Genomic DNA, 21,875 nt, shown 5'->3' on the forward strand with positions numbered 1-21,875 from the left:
TCACACATTTGGTGTAGTGTTTAATGAGAATAAAATTCACTGCCTGTTTCCCTTACAAGACTGTTTAAGATCCCTATGGACAGGGTTATCGTATTCATCTTTGTATTCCCTTATATATACACAGGAAACCCTTGAGGATGTATTTTTGTGGAAGGAAAGAGCTTACAGTATAAGGAAGATCAAACATAACAACAAATAATTAATTCAATATTAAGCAAATATTTACCAAGTATCTACTATGTGTCAGGCACTGTTCTGAGAGCTGGGGAAACATTGGGGAAAAAAAAAACCCATCAGTACTAAGTGTATTAGAGCTATGGACAACGAGCAGATTGGGGAGGGGTCAAAAGTGAGGGAGGAGGTCTGTAATTTTAACTGGTGCTATCAGGATGGGCTTAATCTAAGAAGTGAAATTTAAGGAAACACCGAGGGAGGCAAGGGAATTAAATCCATAGATATGAAATGGAAGGGAGTTGTAAGGAAGAGGAAATAGCTGAATCTGATGCCTTAAATGGGAGCACATCTAAGACCTCTGAGAGGCAACAGGGAGGCATAACCTTGCTGGAGCCAGTTAAGTAAGGGTGATGCAGCAGACAGGAGGTTAGAGAAGGAACAGGGTGTGCAGCCTTTCTTAGGCATTTGAAAAACTTGGCTTAATTCTTGAGAGAATTGAGGAACTTTGAAGGATTTTATCAGGATCACTCTGGCTCGAAAAGACATTGAAAGGACTCCAATGAGGAAGCAGGAGGAGCAGATAAAAACAGTGGTGGCTTAGACCGGGCTGCTAACAATAAATGTGACATGAAGCAGTGGGATTCTGGCTATATCAATATATTTGGAGGCAGAATCTAGAGGATTTTCTGAACAAAATTTGGGAGGGTAAGAAAAGTAGCGGGGTCGGGATGGCTCTTTTGGCCTGAATCAGTAAAAAGATGGGATTTGCCTTAACTAACTAACACAGGGAAAACTGAGTAGAGCATGGATTTTTTTTGTTTGTTTGCTGGCTTTTTTAGGAATTTAGACTTAAATGATAATTTCACTTTAAATATGCTAAGTTTGGGATATTGACTGGAAGCATCAAAGTGGAACTGTTGAGGAGGCAGTTGGAATACAAGTTGAAATTTAACAGTAGAGATTCAGAATGAAAATATGAATTTTGGAGTCATCATACTATAGATGGAATTTAATTCATAAGACTTGATACGTTTACTAAAGAAAAGTAAAAGGGGAAAGTCTGTGGACCAAGCCCTGGGGTGCTCCAACAATTAGCAGTTGGGAGAATGAGAAGAAATTGGCTTAGGAGACAGATAAGCAGCAACCAATGAAGTAGGAAGTAAACCAAAAGTGTGTGACACTCTCCCACTGAAAAGCCATGTGACTGAAGTATATCAAAGAGGAGACAGCATCCAATTGCTACTGAAAAGTCAAATACTACTGACAGATCACATAAACTGGGGGTGAAAATTGATCATTGGATTTAGCAACACAGAGGTCAATGAGTCTCAAAAAGAAATTTTTCTGGAGTAGTGGGGGCAAAAGGGTTTAGGAGAGAATGGAAATAGAGTAGTTGAGGAATTGTATTGACAATTCTTACAAGGAATTTTGCTTCAACAGGGAGCAAAGTAATAGGACAGTAACTAAAGCAGAGGTGGGGACAAAGCAATGGTTTTAAGATGGACAATATAACAAGTTTGTGCTGATGGGAATAATTCAGTCTAGAGGTGAGGGAAGAAGTAAGTTAGGTAGGAAGAGAACTGAAGGCGAGATGTCCTTGAGTGGGGAAGAAGAGGTGGAAACTGTGGAGGAACCACCTTAGATGGGAACACAATTAGTTCTTCTGAGGAAGAGGAGATGAATGTTTGAGGAGAAACAAGAATTGTGCAAGGTCAGTTAAAAGAATCAGGAAATAAATGAACTAATGAAAAATAATGCCCCAGCAGCATTAAAAGTCCACATGAAGCCTGTGTTTGTGAGATTAGAGTCAGACCATCAAGAAGATGTATTTTTCTTCACCTACGTTCTGCTACTTTAGGTACAGGTATAGAATATGGAGCAAAGTGGATATAATCAGGATTGTGACTTTGCCAAGTGAGTACCACAAAGTCAGAAAATGGCAAGGAAGTTAGACATGTTGAAAAGAGATTGACTGTAACTATCAACCACGTAATTTAAACCATATAAGGAGAGGAATGAACACTTCAGAGGAGCAAGGGATGATGAGAATCAGTAGAATGAGTAAACTGGAGGTAAGGTTGAAGGATTTTTAGCCAGGATACTATGAGAGTGAGCTAGAAAGATAGGGTGGTTATCAGGGAATGTGATGCATGGAACTGAGATTACAGAGAATTTGTAGGTATTAGTGAGGCAAAGTCCAAGGCCTGATCATGGGATTGGCTGAGACAGAGGAGAGGAGTGTAAGGAATTGAGAACTCAAGGTTTGGGAAGGGTCATCTGTGTATACGTTAAAATCAACTGAATTAAAATAAACAACAGGATCTTTATCCAGTCATCTGTCAATGGACATTTAGGTTGTTTCCATGGCTTGACTATTGTAAATAGTGCTGCTATGAACATTGGGGTGCATGTATCTTTTTGAATTAGGGTTCCATCCAGATATATGCCCAGGAGTGGGAATCCTGGATCATATGGTAAGTCTATTTTTAGTTTTTTGAGGAATCTCCATACTGTTTTCCATAATGGCTCCACCAATTTACATTCCCACCAGCAGTGTAGGAGGGTTCCTTTTTCTCCACATCCTCTCCAGCATTTATCATTTGTGGACTTTTGAATGATGGTCATTCTGACTGGTGTGAGGTGATACCTCATTGTAGCTTCCATTTGCATTACTCTGATAATCAGCGATAGTGAGCATTTTTTTTCATGTGCCTATTGGTCATTCGTATGTCTTCAGTGGGGAATTGCTTGTTTAGGTCTTCTGCCCATTTTTGGATTGGGTGGTATATTTATATAATGGAATACTATTCAGCCATAAAAAGAATAAAATAATGCCATTTGCAGTAACATAGATAGACCTGGAGATTGTCATTTGAAGTGAAGCCAGAATGATAAAGAAAAATACCATATAAGAACACTCATGTGGAATTTAAAAAAAGAAAAGAGAAGACACAAATGAACTTATCTACAAAACAGAAACATACTCAAGGACATAGTAAACAAGCTTGTGGTTACCCAGGGGGAAAGGAGTTAGGGAAGGGATAAATTAGGAGTTCGAGATTGCAGATACTACCTACCATATATAAAATAGATGAATAGTAAGTTTTTACTGTAGAGCACAGGGAACTATATTCAATATCATGTAGTAAGCTGTAATGAAAAAGAATATGAAAATGAATGTATATGGATGACTGAAACATGATGCTGTACACCAGAAATTGACACATGGTAAGCTGACTGTATTTCAATATAAATACATACATACATACATACATACATACATACATACATAGAGGTGTAAGGTAGACAGTGACAACAAGCCAAAATCTAGAAAAAGGAGAAATCAGGACTGAGCCTCAGGAGTGAGTTGAACAGAACAATGAGGAGCAGAGGATGGTTTATAGTCAGTGTCATGATGTTCAAAGCCACTGTATTTTTAGAGATGATGGAGAGATAATGATTAAAGAAAAGTAACAATGAGGGACAAGGAGGACACCTAGTAACTCCAGGCCCAGTGAGGGGAAACCTGGGGGTAGACGGACGGCCACCACTTGGGAGATCTACAGGGGAAGCAAGCAGAAACCCTTTAAGATCCACCAAGCTCTTGTTACAAGATGTCTCAAGGGTGGCATTGCATTTTGAACATATACATCAGCATATATAAGTAGACACTTTGATTACGGGTACTCATCAATAAAGGTTTTATAATGTGCCTATATTTCTTCATTTTCTCTGAACACAAAACTAATTAACCAGCCTTTGCAGGCACTCTCAAGCACATCCATTTAGTCACGGTGTACGTTTAGTCTAAGTGGTTAGAGTACAGGAAGTCCCAAGGCAATGAATCAACACTTAAGCCTAGAAGATTGGTTCCAATTAGTGTTCTGTATCTAATGCCAATATTAAGAGAGATAATTGTGTTAGACTTCTGGATACAGCTTTCCAGACCTGAGCCCACTTAAATGTTTAAGTGAATTAATGGTGATGCATTGAGAAGTTAGAGATGAGTGCGGTACACTCCCTGCTCTTGTGAACTCACAGTCTCATGATAAAGCACATACTTTCATGAGAGGTTAGTTGACCATGGCAACCCTTGGGAAAGGCATTCTGATTGTCTGTATCTTGTGTGCTCTCACTTGGCTTTGCAGAGGGGAAAACAGTCACAATCCTTCTTAGGATGTTGTGCACCTTAACACTCATAAACTGGAAGGGACAGAGAGTCTAATCCGACTTCATCGCTTCAGCACTGGGGATTGTGAAGATTATCCAAGCAAGTAGTGACAGAAATGGAATAAAACTAAAATATTGTATCAGTCAGAATAGGCTAAGTAATGCTGCAATAACAAACAACTTGAAAAACTCAGAGCCTAAAACAACCAAGTGTACTTCTCATTCATGCTACTTGTAGCAAGGGAGGTCCTGTTTATAGTCAAGTTACGTAGCTAGTGGAAGCTTCATCTCAGCATAAGCATCATGGAAAACTATACACCAGATCTTAGTTTTTGGACAAAGAAAGCCCCATGGTCATATCTAATATTAGCTGGGCATAAAGTAGAATCCTGTCCTGTCTAAAATGACAGCCTGGTCATAATCTGAGCAAAGCAGAGAAAGTGCATGTGAGTGTCTCTATTCTATGTAGGAAACAAAATGACAATTGCAGATTAATTTCTTGCCCAAACCTCCCAATTCTCACCATCTTGTTACTTCACTTAAAATTCACTTTTTAGAATTTTTTTCACCTTTCTAACTAGAGTAGTTGGTATTTTTGGAATGGATTTTTGGATTGTGCAATAAAAATGTGCAATAAAAATGCTTGGTGAAATAATAATGTGCATTGTTCAGTCAGTTAGTCAGTGCTAACACTGAGCTCTTCAACTGTGTCTCTGATGTAAACAGAATAACATATTCTAAACCAGGTCACCCTACAAGAGTCCATGCACTAGAAAATATGCTTTACCATTCAGCGCTTGATAGAATATTGTACAATCCTTTGATGTGTTGCTCTCAAAAAAATTAGGAAAAAAAGAAGTACTTTAAGAAGTTTTTAGTTCTTGAGGTTAGCTAAAGGGAATAGATCATAAATTTGTAAGAATATAAAACAGGAAAAATGATGAGACTTACTAAGAAGAATGGCATTATAACTGAGACACTAATTACCTAAGTTGGTTATTAAAGTATGGTGGTATAGACATTATTATATTATAAAATGTGTTCAGAAGCCAGATTACTTACAGCATCATTTTCAGTGGGTATTCTACTGAACTTAATTGTGAGAAATATTAAAAATATGAAAAGAGAGTTTGGAATCAAATACCTTTGGAAAAAGAAGGTGGTGTAAACAAACATGCAAATGTTTTCTACCGCAGAACAATTCAAACACTTTAAGGTGCTAATAGATTCCTAATCTCCAAGATAGTGATATAATATGCAGTGGTTTCCCAAATGTAATTGATCATGGGATGCTGTTTTTCACAGAATTTCTATCAATAACACATAGAATTGGGTTATTTGGGACACAGTTTGGAAATTTTTGAGACAAATATGCAGACAAGTGATTCTATACATAAACATGCCAATACAGTTGTAGACTGTAACTCAAAGGGTCAGGCTTTTATGTATAGTAAATTTATATTCAAAAACACATTATTGAATTGAGTTTGTTCTATATACACAGAAGAAGGAAACAGAAATTGTTCTAAGATGTTATAAGGACCAAACATTTTCAACTACTGAGTTTTTAGAAAATTACTCCAACACTAGAAAAAAAACATTTTGTCTTAAAAACTATGTTAGTTGGACACTAACATAGTTATGCCATCTTTAGTCTCATTTACTGTTTGTACAGTTTCTTATTCTATCTTTTTGATTTAAACTTTCTGTATTATTCTATTTTAGACAAGGCTCAGTTCATAGCATGCAACTGGATATTTTTAAAATTCAGAGCACTACTCTCTTTTTTAATTGCAAAATTTAGTTCATTTACACTTAGTGTAATTACTTACATAATTTGTTTTTAATCTATCATTGTTTTTGTGCTTTATACTTGAACCATCTTTTCCCTGTTCTTGCCTTCTTTTTGAACCATTTTCATATTGCTTTTATCACTCCATTTTTTTCCTCTCTACTAGTTTGAAAATTATAATAAAGAGTTTCTTTTTTTAGTGGTTATCCAAGGAATTAAAACTTGTATTTATAATTTATTATGTTCTAAGGTAAGTTGGAACTTTACCCTCCTCCAAGACAGCACATGGTCTATAGAATGCTGTAACTCTCTTTCCCAAATTATATGCTGTGGGGTGTATATGTGTGTGTGTGTGTGTGTGTGTGTGTGTGTGTGTGTGTGTGTGTGTAATCAGAAGTTTTTATACAGACAGTATTAACATAGATATACCCACATACCACTTTTTTTGGTTTTCATTTCTTTTCATATCTTGTATCTTCAATGAGTAATTTTCCTTCTATCTGAAGTATATCATAAGAACTTCCTTTGCAAGGCAACTATGACAAATTTTATGAGTATGGTCAGCCATAAACCCTTAAATCAGGGTTTATTTATAGGTTTACAGGAATGCAGACTATATGAACCTAGGCTGCAGAACCTCACAAGGGGTGGTTTACTTCAGTTTATAATTCACCGTGGAGAGAGTCTCCTACTTGATTCTGCTCACTGTGCAAGCTCTGGGCTTTCATTTCTATCTTTCTCATCCAGCAACGTCATTGAAAATAAAATGCTAATTTCCCCAAATGAACATACATTCACAGGGAAAATGCAATTTCAAGCCCTGTTTCTTTACCTTTCTGGGTTCCTATATTCACTTTAATTTTGGCCCAGTGATTTCAATCATTTTATTAGTTCTTTTGTGTCTTTGAGGATTTTATTTTTATTTATTAATGTATTCATGTAACAAATGTTTAACAAATGAGCGCCAGGGATCCACCAAGCATGATGTTTGGCATGGAGAAATTTGATTGCGCCCCTGGCAAGATGTAGTTCATAATCAAAGGCTCACTGTGCAATTCAAACCCCTCCGTTGGAAGACATGGAAGACATAAAAAGAGAGAATACACCACAGAAAAAGATCAGAGAAGCAGTGGAGTAGTGTTTAAGAGCACAGGCTCTGAAACGCTGTTTCCTACTCTTACCAGCCATTTGACCCTGGCCAAATTGCTTATTCTCTTGTGCCTGAGGCTCCTCACTTATAAAACGGGGCTAATTATAGTAACCACCTTATTGGGTTGCTGTGGTGATTAATTACACATATAAAGCTCTTAGAACATGTCTAAAACATTTAAGCCCTCGAAAACATTTAGCTGTTGTTATATTCTACACGTTAGAATGCCAACCAATTCTGCAGCATTCTTGATTTAAGATTTTTAATCACCAACAGCCTTAAAAAGATCAACAATTTTGTGTAAGCTGAACTGGACATACATTCTGGGAATTTATCAACATGTGTTTTGTTTATTGTTCCTCCTTGGCATCAGGCAGTGGAGTTCATCTGGTCCAAAACTAAATATGCTAAATGTATTTTATCAGTCTCCTGTTTGGACCCCAGGTGGAGAGGGTTGAGTAATCATGCTAATTAGTTCATAGCACAGGTGTCTGGGGTTGAGTAATTATACTAATTAGCTCATCCATGCCATCCTCATTGGTTCCTGCAAGGTCCCTCACTTATTTACATGCTTCCTTCGACCACCCTTTCTTATTTAAATTCTTCCCTCCCCAAGCAACTATTCTAGTGCTTAAAAAAAGTCTCCTTGAATTTGTGTGAATACTTGTGCAACACTTGGTGTGTATGTGATGAGCTAAATTTATAGCAATTCAAATCAACTCTAAAATGCGTATCCAAAGCCCTCTGCAGCACCGTGCACAACAAAGGCTCAACAGCCATCTCATGAACACAAATAACACTTCTGTGCCATCCGCCTAGCCAGCCAAGGCAGAGGATTCAGAATGCCTTTCATTTCTCCATCTCTCTCAGCCCCCTCAACCACATGCTGCCAGACTTACCTTCGGCAAAATCCATCTCTTTCTCCCATCCCCACGGCTACTAAATTATTTCAAGCTATTGTCAACTTAATTCCTCACAAATGCATCAGCCCAATGTCTGTCCCCTGACGAATCTAAGCCCTGCACTGCCACCAGGATACTTTTTCTAAGTAAAATTCATTAAAATCAGATAGTTTGTGATTCTAACTTCATACTATCTAATAACTTCGCGTTGCTCATAGGATAAATTTTAAAATCTAGGGAAAGCTTTAAAAATACTTCAGATACTGTCCCTGACTTGAGGCTCACCCTTTTCTTCTAATGCTCCCCAAAACCTCCTCTGAAATACTTCCGGAACCTAGTCACCAGGCACTTCTGCACATCAGTGATTGTGTTCATGCTGTATCCTCTACTTACAAGTTTCTTTCCTTGTACTCTCAGTGAATTTTTTCCCTTAAATTCTGTTTTTTCTTTTTCTTTCCTTTTTTTTAATTGAAGTACAGTCAGCTACAATGTGTCAATTTCTGGTATACAGCACAATGTCCTAGTCATGTGTGTATATATAAATGTACACACACATATATCTATTTTCATATTGTTTTTCATTAAAAATTACAATATACTGAATATAGTTCCTCGTGCTATACAGAAGAAATTTGTTCTTTAATCTATTTATATATATATATATATATATATCGGCTAACATTTGCAAATCTCCAACTCCCAAATTTATCCCTTCCCACCCTCTTCTCCCTGGTAACTGTAAGACTGTTTGCTATATCTGCGAGTCTCTTTCTGTTTTGTAGATGAGTTCACTAGTGTCCTCTTTTTCCTTTCTTTTTTTTTTTTTTAGATTCTACATATGAGTGATATCATATGGTATTTTTCTTTCTCTTTCTGGCTTACTTCACTTAGAATGACAATCTCCAGATCCATCCATGTTGCTGCAAATGCATTATTTTATCTTTTTATGGCTGAGTAGTATTCCATTGCATAACTATAAATTCTGTTTTAAATGGCATCTTCACTGAAATCTCTAAGCCTCCAACTGCTACCAACACTACCACCATCACTGCCCAGGAAAAAGTACTCTCACCTCTGTTTCCTCAGAATTGTGTGCAGACCACCAGCACCACATCTCTCATATTATAGAGTTAGGATGATGTTCTAGGCTGAATCGTGTCCCCTAAGAAATTCATGCGTTGAAGTGCTAACCCCTGGTACCTCAGAGTGTGGCCGTATGTGCAGAGAGAATCTTTAGAGGTAATTAAAATCAGATCAGTTAGGATGGGCCCTAATCCAAGATAACTGATAACCTTATAAGAGGAAATTTGGATGCAGATACATAGAGAGGGTGTTCTGCCTTCAGACTATTAAGTCAAGTCTTCCCTAGAGCTCCAGCCTGCTGGCCTGCTCTGTGGATTCTGGACTTGTCATCCACTACAAATAGGCAGTGCAGTTCCTTAAAATAAATCTCTCTCATTCTCTCTCTCTTTCTGTCGCTCTCTCTCTATATATACACACACACATATACTCACATACAGATAAATATACACACACATCCTATCTATATTGTGTGTATACACGTCACACATAGACATATATACCTCCTAATATATATGCACATGTGTGCAAGCATACCTAGGAGATACTGCCAGTTTGGTTCCAGACCACAATAAAGTGAACATCATAATAAAGCAAGTTGCGCAAATATTGTGGTTTCCCAGTGCACATAAAAGTTACTTTTATGTTATAATGTAGTCTACTAAGTTGTGCTTTAGCATTATGTCTTTTAACAGTGCATAATTTAAAAATACACAACAAAACAAGTTACAAAAGATCACAGATCATCCTAACATACATCATAATAATGAAAAAGTTTGAAATATTGAGAGAATTACCAAAATACAACACAAAGGCATGAAGTGAGCTAATGCTGGAAAAATGATACCTATACACTTGCTCAATACAGGGTTGCCACAAACCTTCAATCTGTAAAAAATGCACTATCTGTGAATCACAATAAAGTGAATCACAATAAAGCGAATCACAAGCGAAGTCTTCCTGGATACATTCCAATACATACATGTGTATATTAATGTATGTGTATATATATAGGGGTGTGAATATATACAAGCGTGTGTCTATGTATATATGTGTATTTATGCATGTACATGTATATATATATGTGTGTGTGTGTGTATGTATGAGATTTTTGAATATCTACAGTCTTAAAAAAATGACTTTGTGTAACCTGAGCTGGACATACATCCTGGCAATTAATCAAAATGTAATTTCATTTATTATCCCCCATTTGGCATCAGACAGTGGAGTTTACCTGGTCCAAACTAAATATAAATATATATACATACATAAAATATACCTACATATGTACCTATACATACATGTGCATATATACAATGCATACATATACATTACATGTATTAGGTTAGACTGTATATGATGTGTATATATACACAATACACATAGGATGTTTATATATATATATCTAGATATATCTATAAATATGTTACAGACACAGACCTTCCTGGTTCTGGTTTTCTGGAGAACACTAACTAACACAGATGGCGTCTGTCTCATCCACTCAGTGTCAAGTTCTTAAGGTCAGAACCACATCTAATGAAATAAGATAATATAGTCAGATTAATTATGTGTGGGAACTTCGTCTCAGGCACTACTCTAATTTCTTTATATTGACTAATTTAATCCTTACAAATCCCATGAGAGAAATATTATCTGTGTTTTACTCATGAAGTTAAATAACGTGTCCAGACTTACTCAGCTAGAAAATCACAGAAGCAGACAGTCTGACTTGCAACCCCCATCTTACCACCATGCTAGACTATAAATCATTATGGAAATATTTTTATTTTGTTAGAAACAAAATGGTATGTAACCCTATGCCTGGCACAATGTAGATATTCAATAAATGTTTGTTGAATAAATTATGAGTAACATTCCATAAAATGTATAATTTAATAAATTATAAATTAATAATATTCTATACGCATAGATATTATACATTTATATATGTATATATTTACTCATAGCTGTAGATTAAACCATTTGAGAAGCATTGCTTCTGTTTCAAGGACAAAGTTATGGAATTCACAGCAGTATTTATTCATCTGCTCAATATTATATGGTGATAGATGGATTACAGGCATGCAAAGTGCTTTATAAGACCTAAGTGTCAAATGGTGACCTTTACTTGAAGTAGTTTAAGACCAGAATGAGATTACCAATGATCTTCTATCCTCCTAGCCAATGAAGTAAATAAGGATTTTATCAAAGACTATTTTCTATTTTATCAAACAGAACTAAGTTATACCAGTATTCATAGCATGGTCAGTATTGATTTTATTTTGGAATGTTCCAAAATTTGTCCTTATGAACTTTAACCTGCTGTGAGTTTTTATAAATGCCAACAGAATGAATCTTTATTTTGTGCCTGGAGATTTGTTGGAAGGCAGAAAATGAAATTTTATCCAGATAGAGCTGTTAGAGGAACTGTCTTAAATCCTAGCATAGTAAAGATGGAATATAAGATATCAAACATTATAAACTAACAGCTAAAGAACTGAGTAGGTTATTTAAACTTTTGCTGAGAAGTCACACAAAAACAAGAAACAACTGCATTTTGATCCCTGTCACTGTCTCTAAAGCTATCAGAGAGGTGCACTGACCAGTACCGAACTGGAAAGAAACAAAACAAAAGCCTGACTGTTTTGACTCACTTGCTTCTCCACTCCGACTTTCTATACCCCTTATTGTCTGCACGGTGATTGTCCAGGCCTTCTGACAACTTGTGCAATTTGCCTTTTACTGTTCCTTTGATGTGAACAGTAACATATTAATTGCAACCATAAGCGCTTCTTCTGCCCTGCTGATAATCACCTTTGCCAACTGATGCTTCTCAGAATGTCAAAACGCAACCAGTAAAATTAAACACAAAGTGAAAACTTTCTCTACCCACCTCTCTCCCATTAACATAGTCTCAAAGCCTCTGTAACCTCAAGATTGTTGACAGACCACGAAGTTGCAGTTTTTAAACTATAGTGTAAAATCAGGAAAAACAACTTTTCCCCTCCCAGGAAGCCCTCCCTTCACCACCTCCACTGTTGCACATCCCGTCTTCCTTTCCTAACCCACTGATACCCAAGGGCTAGATCTGCCCGGAGGAATTAGCAGTGATCATTGCAATCTTGAAAGCAATCACTGCACCTGTTCAGCTCTCTGTTAGTGATGCAGTTATGCAGAGCAAGGGAGAAGCCAACCCAGACAGCAGAGCTTAGTAATGTCATCTTTTACCTTGAAACAAACATCTTGCTGTTTACAGTTTACGGTTAAGACGTACACATAGCATGTTCGGCATTTAGCATGTTTAATAGTGTTGACAATACCACTGCCCATACTGAATCTGGATACGAAGCAGGCAGAGAACTTACAGGCTTGTCACAATGTTACTGTGTTTACTAAAGAGGTTGCTAAGGACAGTAATAGCTCAACTATATCAAAACCTTATCTGGCAACATTACTATCCAGGATCTTCCAAGATCCAGGAATCAAACACATACAGAATGGCCTCTGAAGAAACAAAACTTGCCCCACCTTTTGTGTGTCTATTTGATATACTTATCAAATAGCACGGCCTCAGGCATCATTCAATACCTAACATGTTCAGTCATTAGAATTTTCAACCTCAGAGTCAACAAAGAGAGGGGCTGCTATAGGCAGGAACACAAAAGCATTGAGCAATCATGTAACAACAAAGAACTACAATAACAGCCCCTCAATTATACTTTTATTATATAAAAATTCTAAAATTATTGCCATCCTATTGTAATATACACACATGGTGGATATAGAAAACAATGGAGGAAAATGCAGACCTTTAAAAGGAGACATGTTCTATTTACATGATGAATATCATTTATTTATACACCACTGCTTGATTATTTCCTCCCTCAGAAGACAGTCCCTCACTTAATGTTTTTCTTGGCATAGCCTGATCGCAGAATTATCTGCTTCATCATATCAGCATTTACATACTTCCCTTTGATGCTCACTATCTCAGCTACCTAATGTTCTATAACAAACCAACTCAAAATGAAGTGGCTTACACACAGTGTTGTATTCTATTTCCCAATTCCATGGGCTAGCTAGGCTCAGCTGGAGAATTCTTACTAGTCAGCTGGGGTTACTCGTATATTGGGAGCTTAGCTAGGGCTGGAGGGTGCCTGGTGCCACATCCAGCAGGGCACATGGCTTGGGCAGTGGCTTGGGCGTGGTTTGGTGTGGCTGGGGCTGGCTGGCCTCTTTCTCCAGGTGGATTCACATCATTCAGTAGGTAGCCTAATCTGAGTCTCATTATGGCTCAGTTCTAAGAAGGTGAAAGCAGAAGCAGCAAGGCCTCTTAAGGCCCTGCCAAGAAGTCACAGTCATTTCTGTCATATCCTACTGGTAGAAGCAAGTCACAGGGCCAGTACAGATTCAAAAGAATGGAAAAGACATCACCTCCCAATCGGAAACACTGCATACATGGACAGAGAGGGGAGGAACTGCCAGCAGTCGGCTTTGTGTAAGAATCAATCGGTTATACTAACGCATTCCTTCAGATACCACAGATCTACGAGAGATGGGAAACAGTAAGTAAATGGCAAGATGTGAGGTCCAAGCAGGCAAGGTCAGCAAACAAGATATAGTCATCAAGGAAACTGGATGTGGTTGGATGGACTGATGATTGGACATAGTGTTTGGAGGGGAGTAAAGCCAGGAAAGCTTAAGGACAGCTGAGCATCCTTGGACCCAAAACAAAGGCAAGAGAACACATCCCAGTTTGGCTGATACTGCAATGGTGTAGACCTGTGGACTGATTACCCTTGAAGCTGTTTGCCCTCTATACTGTTCTAAGTAATGCTTATACTTTGTGCGCTAAGACCTACATATATTAATATTAGCGACAAACCTCAAAGAAATGAGCTTTGCAGGGTAATGCAGAGTGAGAGAAGCTTGTTTCTGCTAAGTTCTAATCCAAAAAGTGACAGTTTTTTGTTACCCAAAAGACAAGCTAAGTACATGTTCAAGGCTCTAGCAAATGAGGGCCAACAACAAAAAATTCTTTTGATATTATTAAAGAAATTGAGAATATATTTAACAACAAAAAAGGAACCATATGGAGTTGGATTATAAAATCTTACTGAAGCATATAAAAAAGACCTAAACAGATATGTCACTTTGCAGCATCGAAAGTCTTAATAGCATAAAAATTCAATTCTTTGCAAATTAATACATAAATTTAATGCACTTCCAACTAGAATCCATACAAAATTCTTTTTATAAATTGGATCAAAGTATCTGAAATGTTTAAATAATAATGAAAACTGAAGAGTAGGTGATAAAAAAAATGGAAGTAAAGAGTGCAGAAAGCCACCGTAATCAGGTCAATATCATATTAACAGTAAAAGACAAATAATTCAAAGGAACAAAATAAAGAATCCAGGTGAACAAAATCACAATAAAAAATTAATGCATGTCAAAGAAAATATTTCAGTTTAATGGAGAAAATGATGGATTATTTAATAAATGACACTGCACAATAAACTATCTAGAAGAAAATAAAATGAAGTATCTATCTTATAAACAAAAATAAATTCCAGGTGGATTAAAGACTTCAAATATAAAAAATAACAAAGTCATACAAGAAAATCTAAAATTAAGATTTGTGTAAATTATGAGGGGGTGGGGGAGTTCGCTTAAATCAAACTAGAAAAGCAGATTTCATACAATAAAAGGTAAACGTGTTTGACAAAATAATTTTTTAAGTTTTGTAATGTAAAAAATTGCAGAGCAAAGTCGAAGACAAATAGGAATATTAATACAGAAATATTCATACAGAAAACAGACTCAGAAGAAAGACCTTAAAATTATCAACATCACACAAAAACCCAACAAACAAATGGGCTAAGCGTTGAAGAGATAATTTACAGCAGTGGAAACCAGCATGGGTAATAAACGTAGGAAAAAGTGATCACCCTCACTAATAATCAGGAAAATAAAAATTAAAGTAACAACAAATACCACTTTGTAGCCATCAGATTGAGAAATACAAGAAGGACCTGTCTTTTCTTGGATTTCCTCTAAAGGAGACTCTGGACCAGGATCTATGTGCAGACGGTTTATTTGGAGCAGGGGTTGAGGGAGTAGGGGAATGAGACACAGAAGGAGGGAAAACTAATCAAAAGGGTCACTTTTGTTATGAAGATCACCCCTGTGGGCAGCGGAGTCTCTATTCCATCAGCACCTCCTGAGAAGTGAAGAGATTATCTCGCAGAATTGTCCTGTTCAAAGAAAGGAGTTGCTCATACACGCTGATGCAAGTCAAGAAAACCCTCGCCATCATCCAAGGCGTGGAAGAGCCTGGGGCAGAAAGTGAAGACATGGCAGGCACTTCTATTTAGAAGAGAGAAACTTGAAGTTATTTGAAACCTGAATATAATATCCGTTCCAGGCATGGATGAAATCTGAGATAAAGCCCAGAAGATTTGAGGTAGGGTACCAGATGTATTTTCTCCAAACTATCCATAATAACTCTTCCTGGCAGAGATGGGGTAAAATGGGTTTGCTTTCATCCACTGCCAGAGGGAATGTGTATTGTCACTGGCTTTTGTAAGAATATTTGACATCAGTTAAGACTAAAAATACATGTCTTCATTTGGCCAGAGAGCCCTCCTATGAAATCTGTCTTACAGAGACAAAGGCGTAAGTACATAAAGATTAATGTAAAATGATGTTTATTATAGCCATCGTACAAAGTGGAGGAAAAAGAAACACGGTGGCGATCACACAGAGCAAGTTCAATTACTTTACGTGTACATCATGGAATGTTATGCAACCACTGAAAGAATGAATTAAATGTCCAGCAATTGACCTGGAGAGATTTCCACAGTGTACTATTTTATGAGAAGTGATTTTTAAAACGTGCAAAAATAGAAACTTGTTTTTGTAAAAAGAGACCTCAGTTTTCTGAGGATATGTTTGTGATTAAAAGTATATGAAGAAAAACTGAAATGATACAAAGTTGTTCACGTGGGTTGCGAAGCTGGATAGGAGGAGGGATTGGTAGAAATGGTGTGTATGTGAGGGTGGGGGATCAAGTGAGACAACTGTAAAGGAGAGGAGCAGAAAGAGTTTTCCTAGCCTTAAGAAAGGGTGGAGGGTATAGCTCAGTGGTAGAGTGTGTGCTTACCATGCACAAGGTCCCGGGTTCAAGCCTCAGGACCTCCATTAAAAAATTAATAAGCAAATAAACCTAATTACCTCCCCCACCAAAAAATAAATTTAAAAAAAAGGTTTTCCTAACCTCAGAAAAATATTGTGATATCATTAATTTATGCATATAGTAAAAATATGTATGTTTCTAAGTAGTAATTTTTAAATAAAGCGTTATCATAATTATAATAGGAATAATTTTAAAAGTTGATAGGATTTCCCTATACTTATTTTATGTTTTATAATATGCGTGAAGAATGGCAAACTATTACAAGCTTTTTGTCTGTGAGATTTGAACAGGCGACCGCAGTACGAGCTCGGGCTTGGTAACACTCCTGTGCTGGGAGCAGTGAGTTGGATCTCCTTGTTGAACTGATCCTTTTATCATTATATAATGTCTTTCTTTGTCTCTTGTTACAGTCATTGTTTTAAAATCTATTTTGTCTGATATGAGCATTGTTATCCCAACTTTCTTTTCATTTCTATTTGCATGGAGTCTTTTTCCATCCCCTCACTTTCAATCTTGGTGTGTCTTTAGATCTGAAGTAAGGCTCTTATAGATAGCATATATGTGGTACAATTTTAATCCATTCTACAACTCTACGTCTTCCCATTGGAGCATTTAGCCCGTTTACATATAAGGTAATTATTGATAGGTATGTATTGATTGCCATTTGTTAAATGTTTTCAGGTTGTTTTGTAATTCTTTGTTGTTCCTTTCTTCTTTTTTGCTCTCTTCCCTTGTGATTTAATGACTATCTTTAGTTGTATGTCTGGATTCCTTTCTCTTTTTGTGTGTGCATCTATTACACATTTTTGGTTTGTGGTTTCAATGAGGTTCATATATAACAATTTATGTGTGTATACATATTAAATATATATATGTATATAGAATTATTTTAAGTTGATGATCTCTTAAGTTTGAATACATTCTATAACCCTGCATTCCCTCCCCCCTTTTGTTTTTGATATCATATTTTACATCCTTTTATTGTGTTATCCCTTGACTAATTATGTGGATATAGATGATTTTAGTACTTCTGTCTTCTAACCTTCCTATTAGCTTTATAAGTGGTGGATCTACTACCTTTACAGTATCTTTGCCTTCACCAATGAGATTTTTTCCTTTTGTAATTTGCATAATTCTAGCTGTGGCCTATTCTGCTTAAAGGAAGTCCCTTTCACATTCCTTATAATGCTTGTTTAGTAGTACTGAGCTCTTTTATATTTGGCTGGTCTGTAAAATATTTTTTATCTCTCTTTCATATCCAAGGGATAGACTTGCTGGTTATAGTATTTCTTCTTTGGAGGATTTTTCCCCTTTTATTACTTGAATGTAACATGCCACTCCCTTCTGGCCTGAAGAGTTTCTGCTGAAAATTAGCTGATTGTCTTACGGCAGTTCACCTGTACATAACTAGTTGCATTTCTCCTACTACTTTTAAGATTTTCTCTTTATCTTCATTTTTTGCCATTTGAATTATAATACATCTTGTTGGGGATTCTGTGCTTCCTTGACCTGGATGCGTGTTTCCTTTCCTGGACTAAGGAAGTTTTCAGTTATTATGTCTTTAAATAAGTTCTGCTCCTTTGTCTCTCTCTTCTCTTTCTGGGACTCCTAAAATATGAATGTTGGTATGCTTGATGTTGTCCCAGAGGTTTCAGATTATCCTCATTCTTAAAAATTGTTTTTTTCTTTTTTCTGTTCCACTTGAGTAATTTCCACTACTCTGTCTTCCAGGTCACTGATTTTTTCCTCTTTATTCTCTAATCTACTATTGCTTCTGTCTAGCATATTTTTATTTCAGTTATTGTGTTCTTCAGCTCTGTTTGGTTCTTCTTTACATTTTCTAACTCTTTGATGAAGTTCTCACTGTGTTCATCATCCATTCTTCTCAGTTTGGTCAGCATCGTTATGATCATTACCTTGAACTATTTATGGGGTAGATAGGTTATCTCCAGTTCACTGGGTTCTTCTTGGGGGGTGGCAGCTTGTCTTATTCCTTTGTTTGGAACACATCTCCCTGTCTTCTCCTTTTGCCTAATTCTCTGTGTTTATATGCATTTATTAGGTAGATCAGTTACATTTCCCAGTATTGGAGAAGTGGCCTTACATAGGAGACATCTATGGGGCCCAGCAGCCCACCCCTCCCTGGTCCCCAGAGGTATATGTCTAAGGGTGCCCCCTATGTGAGCTGTGTGGGTCCTCTGCTGTCCAATGGCTAACTACTGTGGGTGTGCTGGCAGGAGAGGCTGGCCCCGGGCCCAGTTGGCTATCAGGCTCTGCCTTGTGTAGTGGCTGCCAGCCTGCTGGTGGGCAGGCCCAGGTCCTGGTGCAGCTGGCTGTGGGTGCCCTATACGTAAAAAATCAGGCTGCAGAGAAGCTACAGCTCTCATGGGGACTTTTCAAATAAATATCTCCTGAGAATCCTTGCTTCAAAAAGAAACATATAAGGGACATAACGTAGGAAAATCACAACAATGATTATTATCAGATTCCCTAAGCAGAGCCCAAGGAAGAAAAGAAATAGTAGGGCTGATAAGCAAGGATTCATCTCTCTGACCACCTGAGATTTATGTTCTCCTGTGGTAACACATATATCTGATGTGTTTTCTCTGAAGCAGGGCAAGATTCCTCTCATTCTAAAATATGAAGGCTGTGATTTATCTGGGTTGGCTATCCACTCATTCATCCACAAGCCAGAGGCTTGAGGTATCTCAGGAAGCCCTATGATATGTCACTTACTCTCCTGCAACTGCATGTGCAAAAGCTGAAATTAGCATGAACTACTATCAAAGGGGAATTAGTTTATCTACTGTTACTTTATTCCTTAGTTATCTTGATGTGTAAGTTCTAGTTGTGTGACCTTAAGAAAACTACTTCTCTGTGCTTTAATTTTCTCCTCTGTGAAATGGATACAACAAGGGCATGTAGTGGGAATGTTACAAGGAGTAAATAAGATACACTGTAAGGTACTTAGCTTAGTATCTGATACATTCAATCATCCTAAAAGCTATACTTCAAAGTCAAAGAATACAGAGAAGCACTATTATGTTACAGATAAGTATCTGTAATGAAGGATCAGCTCCCCACCTCCCCAGCTACCCACCCCAGCCATCATGGACTATATTTCTGTATTGCTGTGCTTAGACATCATGATGCTGTCAAATTGCTTTTAAAGTTTCAAAATGCATGCTCTCAATGTCTGTACATATTTCATTGCAGGCCAGTAAATGTGTGAACCAGTATCCCTCTATGAACCATATTTTGAGTAGCATTTTAATAGAACACCATCACTATCTTATAAGATAATAGAGTTAAAATAATGGATTTATTGACACCATTCCATTTTATTGGAATTCTTTAAAATTATCTACTTGGAGTAGGTGGGACTGTAGTCTACATAAGCAAAGTGAAATGAATAAATGCTGATAGTATATACATATTTAAGCAATATATATATATTCACCTTATCTATCTCTCAAATTGAGGCAATTTTAGGGAGTCAGAATTATCAAAAATTAAATATCCATAAAATATCAAGAATTATGTAGTAAAGCCTCTCCCATTTCACATATATCCACTCTGGAGTGTCAATTCTTCCATCAGGAAAAAGAATATAGCTCAAGTACTCTACATGGCAGTATAATGCTATAAAAAAAATCAGGAGAGTACAATAAATTGCATCATTTATCAAAAGAGTTGATAATGCTACCCCAGACCTGCACCTGACACAGGCATATAACTTATTTCTAGTCCCAAGCCATCAGAACAGTCACAGAAGAGAATTTTCAAAAGCACTTACAATTTATTCAGTGTTTTGAAGTATGAGAAGAGCTAAATTTCTAGGCAGTCAGTATACAATTTAAGCCAAGCACGCTTAGAATCACAAAGGAATTGTTTTAACTACTAAAAGAAAAAGTGATTGTCAACAATTAATTCTACAATTACTTTTTATGTACACTAATACAAAAGTAATATTGGAGTCCCTAATATTGCATATAAATTACCACTCAAAATGAAATATAGTCAATAGATTTTTATTAGTCTGCCTTACTGTTTTTTACAAGATAAAACCACCATCCAAATAAATACCTATTATGGTTTAGAAATTTAAATTACAGAACCGACTTCAAGAAATTAAGAAAAGTAACACTTATTTCCCCAAGTAGTTCCTCTACCCATGAAGTACAAACTAAAGTTTTTTCCTGATCATAACTAATATACATTATTTTATGTATGATGTGTCCAATAACCTTAGAAGAACCATGTTGAAAAGTTTAAAATATCACCTAGTTCAATATTCAATTCAGTCAGTGTTCTTGAATAACAAAAGTTTCTGTCTCTGTGGCTAGGGAAACTAAAATTAAAATTATGAGGTAGTCAGTAACATTTCACCCCTACTAGAATGACAAAACAAAAATCAGGAAAGCATTTGAAGCCACAAGAACTCTCATTTGTTTCTGGCGGGAATGAAATGTGGTTTAGACATTTTGAAAAACATTAGGTAGTTTTTTTTTTTATAAACAATCAGTTATGATGTCATCTAATAATCCCACACCTAGGTAATGTTCCCAAGAGAAATGAGATCGCAATTCAGACTGGTACTATTGTGTACAGCTGTGATGGGGTAACAAGTGTAGTTTGTAGCAGACACCAGTAGAATCAAGGAGATGTGTGATGCTTAGCTTTCTAGATATAAATGCAATTCTCACAGCAATTCTCAAGTGCATTCAGTCAAGAGTTGTTACAACATGAAAATTAACAACAGGTGTGTGCAAATTAGACATGTCAAGAACACAAAGTCATGTGGCCATGACACAGTGATTTAAGACAATCTTTGTGGGATGTTGTTTTTCTTTTCAAATAACAGGAATAGTAAATAGAAAAAAAATCCATGTGCCAGACATTATTCTCTGAGAAACACATTCTTCTGATATGTTTCAACACAATAAACAGATGCATCTATTTAAGGGATAAATCATGTTTTTCATCAGAATAATGTGAATTACACAAATGTAAATTGACTTCTTCAAAAATAGAGAGCACAAAACTAAACAATGAACCTTTTGAACAAACATACCTCAACATTAACCACCTAAATGGAACTTCAGAGAACCAGCTTTAGCGATAATCTGTTACTTAGTGATTTCCTGTGCTCAAAACCTTTTTTAGTTACTTCTTTGGAATTACCCTCAGCGTTTCTTCAAAACCCACATGAAAGAGCAATCTTTGTAATGTTCTACCTTTGATGTTTACCAGAGTTTTGCAGCTTAATCGACTTACATCATGGCATCGGACTTTGTTTCAATCAGCATCTGAAAATTTCCAAAAGTGTAATTCATCCTGGAACACAACAATTTGCCATCTGACCCTTATCCCAAAGTGGACTGGCCATGTAATAGTTCTAAGTTCATA

This window comes from Camelus ferus, chromosome 1 (assembly GCF_009834535.1).
Source record: "Camelus ferus isolate YT-003-E chromosome 1, BCGSAC_Cfer_1.0, whole genome shotgun sequence".
Taxonomy (NCBI): Eukaryota; Metazoa; Chordata; class Mammalia; order Artiodactyla; family Camelidae; genus Camelus; species Camelus ferus.